At 44.4% G+C, this 9525-nt stretch overlaps 1 long non-coding RNA gene across 1 annotated transcript in view; it reads right to left on the bottom strand.

Annotated features, from left to right (window-relative positions):
• Nucleotides 1–1136: 1136 nt before the first annotated feature.
• Nucleotides 1137–9525, bottom strand: part of LOC115521068 — a 50127-nt gene continuing 41738 nt past the window's right edge. Inside the window, exons 2-3 of the long non-coding RNA XR_003970947.1 lie at nt 2135–2369; nt 1137–1718 (exon numbers count right to left, since the gene is read on the bottom strand). This is a non-coding gene — a long non-coding RNA (uncharacterized LOC115521068). The remainder of the gene's footprint in view (nt 1719–2134; nt 2370–9525) is intronic.

Raw genomic sequence — 9525 nt, 5'->3', positions numbered from 1 at the left:
ATATGTAAAAGAGGAAGTTAGAATAACTCTCCCCTCCCTCCTGGAACTACATGCCAAAATGAGGTACTACCAGTGGCTAAGGAAGAAAAGTCACCTGCATAATACCCAGGCATAAACCTTTATGATGAGTTCAGAGCTTAGTATGACTCTATTTTCTCAGAGCCCAAGTCTTGAGCCAAGCCTCAAACAAAATATATGCTTTGGTGCTTTGCACTGAAATTGTAAAACTGCTCCACAGGGAGGTCATCATAGTACAGGAGTACATATGAGACAAAATGTCATGGAATGGGTAATGAAAAATTGATTGTGGTGATGGACATACAACCATGTGAATATTCTAAAAGCGACTGAATTATACACTTCAATAAGTGAATTGTATGGTAGATAGGTTATACTGCAAAAAAGCTGTTAAAAATTTCATCGAAGACAAGCTCACAATTCTTAATAAGGCATTTGAGGAAAGGCAGGATAATGATATAGTCATTATATCCAATAAATTGAAAGAAACACGTCTGAGAAAAGAGAAATAACAGAGTACTCTGAAAAAGACTTAAAACATGCATGTTTAAAATCCTCAAAGGAATAAAGGATAGAGCAGCATCCACAGAAGAACTACAGGATTCACAAAACAAGAATGTGTAAATATGAAAAAAAAAAAAGTATATATCTTAAAAATGAAAAATAGAGCACTGAAATTTAAAAAAAAAGGTCCAAGTCATAGATTGGACAGAGCTGAAGAGGGAATTAGTGAATTGGGAAATAGAAGTGATAAAATTTCTTAGAATTTCAGCCCAATGTATTAAAAAATAGAAAATCTAAAAAGAAAATTAAAACACATGGAGGCAGTCCAATATAGTCTAATAAAACAGTTTCAGGAGAGACTAAAGAATGACAAAGACACAAAAATTGAAGACAGAATGTAGATATTTCTAGAACTGAAGGAAGAAATAAATATTCGGCTTTATAAAGCTCATTAAGTGTTAAATATGATAAATCTCCAAACTCCACATTATAGTAAACTATAAAACATAAAAATAATGAAAAATCCCAGAATTTATGGCAGAGATAGATTAACTACAAAAGAACACCAGTGGACTTCTCATCAGCAACAACAGAAATTCTCTGGTGTAATGTAAAGGGAGGAATCCAAAAATTTAGGGAAATAGGAATGTCAGCATGTATTTATCATATAGACCCCACTCATTCACTCCTTACCTTTGTCTCTGGAACGGGTTCCAAGACATTTCTCTTTGCCACCATATTGAGAAATGCATGCCTTTTAGAGTAAAAACATGACATGACTCTGGATAACTGATGTAATTCTGTAGCAAGATAGAGAAAACTCTCTTTTCCACATGAAAGTTACTTGATGGTGGTGTTTCCTTGTAGAAATAAAATCATTTCTCAGATGAACAGTTGCATACTAAGTGCCAGGGTATGTATTGATCTACAATGTCGAAAAGTCTGTCTGGAACTAAATGTAGCCTCTACCTGACTTGGTTTACGAGAGTCCGCTACTATGCTCCATGATCTGTCTTCTACGTAAGACAAACAAGTAATGTAAATGGGAGTATAGTGAAGATTATCCTCTTTGCCTCTTTCGAGGCTTTATTAGTTCTAATCTCTGTGATTCCACGATAAACAGGGTGCTTTGATCCGCCATTTCGGTAGGGTAGCTCCACGGATTCCACTTTCTTCCTACCATGATAGTCCTCACTCTATAGGTCAGGAGGAAACATACAGATTTTTTAGTTATTGAGTATATTTATTCCCAATATATACTCAGGAACATGGGGGAAAAATGGGGTATATTTGTGATCTACTGGGACTACTGTGATATGGACAAAGCCCCAAATTCCATGTATTTCCTTTTTACCATCTCGGTCAAGCCACCTACCTTGATACCCTCAATTAAAAAAATGTCTCTATGGCACGACACCCTCCCCCAAGGCCTCCACTCTGGCTTATGTGTTAGAGTGGTGGTGTGGGTCCTCAGGGTTTAGCTCAGATCCAGTGTTCAATAATCTCTGAAAATGTTTGGGTATTTGCTTCCCCCACAGTGTACAGTTAGTTACGTGGGCAATGGCTACAGGAAGGCTGCTTAGGGAAGGCTAGAAAGATTTGTAGTACATACCTGTGATAATACCTCAGGGCACTTTCTCAAGGGTTTTCAGTCTTCCTTTCATTCAGTGAGCTCTGGGTCTTTGAGTTGATGCTGATCTAGATTCTCTACTGCAGTGACTCAAGTCAGGCTTATATTTTCCAGACCTAGAGTTCCTTTGCTTATACAGGTCAAGAAGGAATGCATTGAGCTGCTCCTCTATGTTGTTCCTAGGGATCCATCATCAGCTTAACACTTACAATGATTCCTGTGGGTCAGGAATTATAGGATTATACTCTGGGCTTGATACCCCTTATGCTAACCATGCCCACTCTGCCTTTGATGGCTAAGTGCTGCTATGTTGCCTCTTCTACTTCAGAATCCCATCATCTTCTATGAACTCAGGGAGCACGTTTCAATCGCAGCATCTCCCATCTTTAGTCCTAGCTTAAAATAAGCTGGTTTTATGGGGGGTGGGAGGGAGGGGAGGGTGGGTGATGGGTATTGAGGAGGGCACTTTTTGGGATGAGCACTGGGTGTTGTATGGAAACCAATTTGACAATAAATTTCATATATTGAAAAGAAAATAAGCTGGTTTATAGATGGATCTGCACAATATGCTGGCACCAGCAGTAAGGGGACTCCTGTCATGTTACAGCTCTATTTACAGGCTGGAAGGGGTGGCCCTAAGGACTACAGAGGAGAGAAATCCTTCCATTGTACAGAGCTTTAAGTGGTATTTGGTCTGAAAAGAGAGATGACCTGAGATCTGGATCTAAGCCAATTCATGGACAATGACTAATGGTTTGGAAAAATAGTCAAAGACTTGGAAGGGATACGTGACAAAGCATTTTTGGGAAAGAGGCACATGAATGGACAAATCATAATGGGTCCAGGATGTGAAAATGTTTGTTCCATGAGAATGTTCTCCCAAAGATGTCCACAGTGCAGGTATCTTGCTCTATGAATGTCAGCCAGCCTCTTTCCCAGTCACCTCAGTCTTTAATCAGTGAGGTTATGAACATCATCACAATGGCAGGGTTACAATTATAGATAGGCTACAATATGCATTTTCCTTCGCAGAGGCTGACCTGGCCACCATCGCTGCTGAGTATCTAACTTCCCAGAAGCAGTGACTAACCTTGAACCCCCGGTATGGTATCATGACCTAGAGGTACAAAACTGTCAGCTGCCTGGAAGGGTGACTACATTAAATCCTTTTATCGTGGAGTGAATGGTAACTTGGTTCTCACTGAAATAGATGTTTTTATCTGGATATGCATTTTTGTCTTTGCGTACCATGATGTAGGAACACCATTTAAGGGCTTAATGAATGCCTGATTCAGCGTCATGAACTCTTATATGAAGTTGTTTCTAGCATTACGGTAACGCTAGTTTGTGCAACCCCGCCCCCTCAATGGTGGTTTAACACAATCTATATTTCTTGATCATGTAATTGTCCAATGTACATGTTTCATATGGTTGGGTTTCGAGCATTCCTTTATGTGGTGTTTAGGGGCCATCTTGTGGCTCCACTATTCCCTAGAAACTCAGAGTTTTCAACATTCAGATGGCAGACAGGAGAAGAAAATGTGGATATTCCCCATTAGCTTCTTAAAAGTCCCAGCTTGGAAGTGACACACATCATTTCTACTCACATTCCATTGGTGGTAGCGAGTTATATGGATGTAAGGGATGCTAGGAAATGTAGTCTACCCCCATATCAATTGTATATTATATGAATATTGGATAGACAGCTAGCCATCTAGGTCTAATGTTATCAGCCTGCCAAGGAGGTAGACTGGTCATTAAATATTACTGCACACCTGTCTTATACTTACACTCTTAGTACACACACACACCTCCAAAATCCCACTCAGTCACTATATCCAGCTCAAAGACCAGGATCTCTGGGTGATATACAGTTATCTCTAACAAGTCTAGATGTAGCCCCCTGTGGTCCAGAGACCTATGAACACAAAGACAAGTATCATCTCTCCACTAACCACCAGTCAAAACACGATATGGAGGTAGGAACAGGAAAGCCATAATAAAATTCCATTCAGAAAAAGGAATAATGGGAGCTACAAGGCAGTCACTTGCCCACAGCAACGATAAAATCTTTCAGGATAGACACAGTGAAGACTGTTTGTTCCAGTGTGAGGGTGAAATTCTCTGACTAGACCTTAATCCTGATCTCTGAAGGAATTTCCTTGTCCACTGTTCTCTCTGGTGCCAGAGTATACCGTTGGAATATGGGTCCATGCCCTATTTCCCCCATGGCCTTCTCTGAAGTGAGCTTTGCTGACTTGGCCATCCTTGGGACTATATAATTCACAGCCTGCTTCCAGCCAATGCAAATTTAAAGGCCTGAGAAATGTTTTATATTACAAGGTGTTTTTGGTGGGGGGGGGGGGGCAGGGTTGTTTTGTTTTTGTTTCTGCTTTTCGAATCAGGATCATGATTTCTCTGACAACAGAGCTCTCTCAAAACCAGTGGGCTTCTAGGGGCACCTGGGTGGCTCAGTTGGTTAAGCATCTGACTCCTGATTTCAACTCAGGTTGTGATCTCACAGTGTGTGAATTCCAGCCCTGTGTCAGGCTCTGTGCTGTCTCTCCCTCTCTCTGCTCCTCCACCACTCACTTTCTGTCTCTCTCTCAAAACAAATAAGTAAATTAAAAACAACAACAACAACAACAACCCAGTAGGCTTCTAATCTGTTTGCTTCCAGTCAATTTCATAACCCTAACCCTAACCCTAACCCTAACCCTGTAGGCCTGTAGCCATACCCAGAAATCTTTCCTAGACATAAGTCTCAATATTGCCTCATTTCTTTGCTTTCTCAGCCTCATGCCTCTGTCAACTCATTGGAGGCTACTCTGAGGCTGTCTGAAGCACAAGCTTGAATATGGAGATTGAAGCTGGTCTTTTTCATAGACTGAGTCCCTCTATGTAACTGTGAAATCTTAATGGACCTTTGTTGCATACACCAATTTTATGTCTTACCTCCCATTGTTTGGGACTCAGACGATTTGACTTTTTCCTATCCCACAAGGTCTCATGTCTCTACAATCCCTATCACCTTTCATTTCTACTTCATTAATAGATCACTAAACCCAAATCATTTCAGTGTCTGCTTGTGAGGAACTTGACCTAAGATCCTTGTATATGTCTGTCTCCCTTTTAGGATATAAATTCTACCATGGTGAAGGCTGTTATGCTCATTATTGTATCTCAGTGCTTAGACCAGTGTCTGGCACAAAACTTAAGGTGCTAAATAAATATCTATTGATTGGGGGAATGGAATAGGTGCAACTAAACATTTATTTAGTAAATGAATGAAATAAATTTAGCGCTCTCCTTGAAAGGTGTTTTGGTAAACGTATCTTCTTTCATTTCATTATACTCAGTGATGTTTTACAGCCTGGTAATGCAACCCTTATGGATTGGCACTTTGGAAGTCTGCCTGGTTGGCCGGTGCCCAGCTCTCACCGAATGAATGGACGTGGTGTGTGCCTACAGCTAGGAGGAGAGCACAGGACACACAATGGGGGGAAGTGAGGTAAAGCAGGGCTTGCCTACTAGGTGCAGTTGAGTTGGGGCAGCCCTACCACTGGCGATCAGCAGGGACAAGGAGCTCTGCCATCTGCCACCACCCCTCTATACAAGTAGCCACACTTCCTTTTGGCCAACCAAGGAAACCTTTCCTTGTAGAGATGTGTGAGAGGAAGGATTACGACAGTTTTAGGTGTTTCCCCCTGATAAGACAGACTCCGGGGCCTGATGCCTGGTCCTATTGTTAAACCATCGCTTCTTTAGAACTTTGCAGAGGGTGAAACACGGTTGGGTGCAGTCAAAACTGGCTAAAAATAAGCCCTGAAACAGACAGTGTCTGTCAGAAGCAGGTGCGCTGGGAAAGATGAGTCTGACTTCTGAAAAGGAGCACTTCATAGGGCCTTTGCAAGGGGAGAGTGAGCACCTGGTGGCAGTGGTGAAGTCTGTTTTCCTGTCCCAGGCCCCCTGAAGGAAGGCTATCCAAGCCTTCCATTCCACCCCCCACGTCTAATACCACCACATACCACACCCCCATCATGGCTGTCCCCATTGCTTTACCACCTCCTGCCCAATATAGATTCACCAAGTCACCACCTTCTGACTCAAGGATTATAGAGTCTCAAAATAAATCGTACTGAACAACTGCTGTAACCAGAAACAGATTGAGTGTAAATTCCAAGGCCCTGGGACCGGGTTCCTCTTCCCTCATGCTTAAGCCCCTGCCATGCGCCACTGTCGGCACCTGACCAGGAAGCAAATAGAGAAAGCAAGTCTTTCTGACCTTGTGCTCCATTTTTACATCAAGAAGAAGTTGGCCAAGTCTAGGCCAATGCGTTTAAAGCCCTCTGTGGTATGAAACTCTTCAAATACAATGTCCTGTCAGCTCACATATAGAACTGGTCAAACCGAGCAATCCTGACTGAATTGTGGAGCAAGGAGAGAGGTGTGGCTGAGCCTTGTCCATTTTGCCCCTCCTCTGTCTCTCCCTCCTGTGGGTCTGGACAAGCTAGAAGAATCCCTTCTGTCATATTCAGGGAAGAATAGTGTAAGGCACAGAGAGCTCTAGCAGGAAGGGACACATCGAACCAAGCCAGAACCTGGAACTCAATCCTACCTCGTGTCAGTATTGTACTAAGGAGGCTGGGTGAAACTGAGTTAAACCTGTATATGTATGTCGGGGTGCAGATGAGGGGCGTCAGGTGGCCTCAGCTGAGAGGAGAGAGGCCTTGAGGCACGATTCAAGCAGGGCCAGAGACTATGAGCAGATTGTCTTGGCCCAAGCAGAACTACACTGCTTACAATGTTAACATCTGCAGATGACAGTGGAGAGGAAATCACGAAGGATCCAGTTAGTGGGCAGCTTTGAAGGTCAGAATGGGAAGAAGCCTGGATTTGATCCAACAGGCAACAGGGAACCACTGTAACTTTCTGAGCAGAGGAATATCTCATAAAAGAGACCCCAGAAGAATAGTGGACACGCTCTCATAAGATCAGCCCTAAAGAGGCACGTGTCTGGACTATAAAAACTTTTAGTAAGCATTTCATGATGTCTCTTGCACCCTCCCCTTCCCTTCCGTCATCTCTGCTTCACCTAAGTTTAGATGCCCAGTCATTCCCCCTAGGCCCTCACTCAGCCTCCTGCTGGTGCCCACTGTCCGATCCCCCATGAGTCCGTCCTCCGTTCTGACATTGTGGTGGTCTCCCTGAAACACACACCGGCACAGCCCCTGCCTCCTTCAGCTCCTGCAAGGGATCCTCGCTGAATAAAGTCCAGCCTCCTAAACCTGCATTTCAGAGTCCTCCACGATGATGCTACAGCCTCCATCTCCAGCGCCTGCACCCACGGTTCCCCCCTGCTCTGCCCCCCCGCCCCGCTCCCTGGCTGGTGCCCACCACACCCCCCACCTATTCTCCTTCCCGTCTCCAGCACCCATTACCCTCTCCCAGAAGTATCTGTCAAAGACCTCTTACTCTTTAAGGCCCGGTTCTAATCTCGTGCCCCTCCCAAACCCTTTTAAGATCCTCTGAAATAGTCTCTCAAGGCACTGTGTTTGTATATCTAGTGTATCTGGTCTAGCACTTATCTGTCTGCCTAGTGTCAGGGTTATTTATAAATGTCTGTTTCTTCTATTATGCTGTACGTTCTAAGAAAGCAAAACAGAGTTAACAAAATATGTAGTTGAATTTCTTGTATGGGCTAGCAGAGCTTATAAACTTTGGTGCGGGGTGGCGTGGGGGTGGGCAGTGGTGGATAGTTCTACAGAAATCTTTAAAACTAAGAACCATCCTGAGCCCAGGACACTCTGAACTTTTAAGACCCACACACTTTCTAGCCCTGTTCTATGGTAAGTGAGGTCAGCACTAGATAAGAAATGCCGAGTTGGCCAAGAATCTCCCACACCCCTCCCAGCCCAGTGTTATGTCTAACAGTGGAGCCAGGCTGGCGATTTGGGGACAGGCATGGCGTCAATATCATAACACTGGGACATTACCTACCACGTGCCTTAAGTCCTTTTCCTCTCACTCTGGATCTATCATCTCATGCTGACATGTTGCTTAGTCTATGGAGACTCTGGGAGAACACAGGCACTTAGCAATGAGCAGAATGGTTATTTAAGAGAAATAATAGCCACCTGAGATAATTGATTGATCGTGTCTCCATGCAGGGTCTTGGACCAGAGACTGTAGGAGCCACAACCCTGATAGGTTGGGAATGATGGTTAAGTACAAGTCAGTCTGCAGCCACAGATAGTGTTCTTGAGCCACATGTGTTGAAACTAACAGGCTTGTTTCAGAGAAACTTATGAACGGGAGAGAGAGGCTTCCAGGCTATTCCATAGGGGCCTATTAAACTCACAATGTAACTAACCATAGCACCTTACCATTACAGATCTCCAGCAGCCTTTAAAACCTGATTCCAGCAGAAAAAGTCACTCTGCATTCTAAAATAGAATGCGGTCTCTGCCGAGGGGAGCCCCAACATGGGCTCGGCGATCCTGTCTTGTGCATAGGGCCACCGCGGCAGCAGAAGTTCTGAGTTCCTAGTGTCCTCTGCCAGCATAAATGGCAGAAAGGGAGAGTCCCTGAAGCTGCTAGCGTCTGTAAGTGGGTGCCTAAGTGTCCCCAGCAGCAAGGAGAAGAGAGGACTTCATATGCTTCTTTTGGAGTGGGAATCCTTGGCTGGAACGAACACTTGTATAGAATAAATGTTCACGGAGAATGATTCGTGAGCTGAGAAGAGCCTATATATACTAAATTAGATGGGTTGGAGAATATCAGAGGTGAAAAGACCACGTAAGGTCTGCATATCCACCCCCCACATTCTATAGAGGAGGAAGCTGACCCTGGAGAAGCCACATGACTTGCCTGTGGCAAAACAGAGCTGTGAATCCAGACCTTCCGTGGAGCAAGTCATTTCACTTGAGCTCGGTGTCTTCCGCCAAGTCGGAACGATGCTCCCTCCCCCGCTCCGAGGGTTGTTAGGAGGGTCACATGAGGACCTGCTTAGGAAATCTTTACAAACTGCAAAATGCCATGCAAGTAGGAGCTACTTTTACTTCCTCTACTCCCAGCTGCCTCTTATTCTCCTTAAGCTCAGTACTACCATGAAGTGACATGGGAGCCAGGACGCACGGTGGCAGGATGCCCCACGCACAGCCCCCAAATCCTGCTGGCCTGCCAGCCTAAGATGCTGGGCAGCCTGTTAATACTGATCCCCAGTTTTTCCTTCCTTCTGCGCCCATCGCCGATGCCTCTCTTTGGCTAGGCAGCAGAAACGTGCCCAAGCCAGGGGGGGCCAATCCCCTGGAGAAGGTTTCCAAGCTTCAGAGAAGATGTGCTTGCAAGGAACAGCACTAGAAGCACTGGAG

The sequence above is a fragment of the Lynx canadensis genome, chromosome C1 (genome assembly GCF_007474595.2).
Source record: "Lynx canadensis isolate LIC74 chromosome C1, mLynCan4.pri.v2, whole genome shotgun sequence".
Classification (NCBI taxonomy): Eukaryota; Metazoa; Chordata; class Mammalia; order Carnivora; family Felidae; genus Lynx; species Lynx canadensis.
This window is presented reverse-complemented; position numbering and strand designations above follow the sequence as displayed.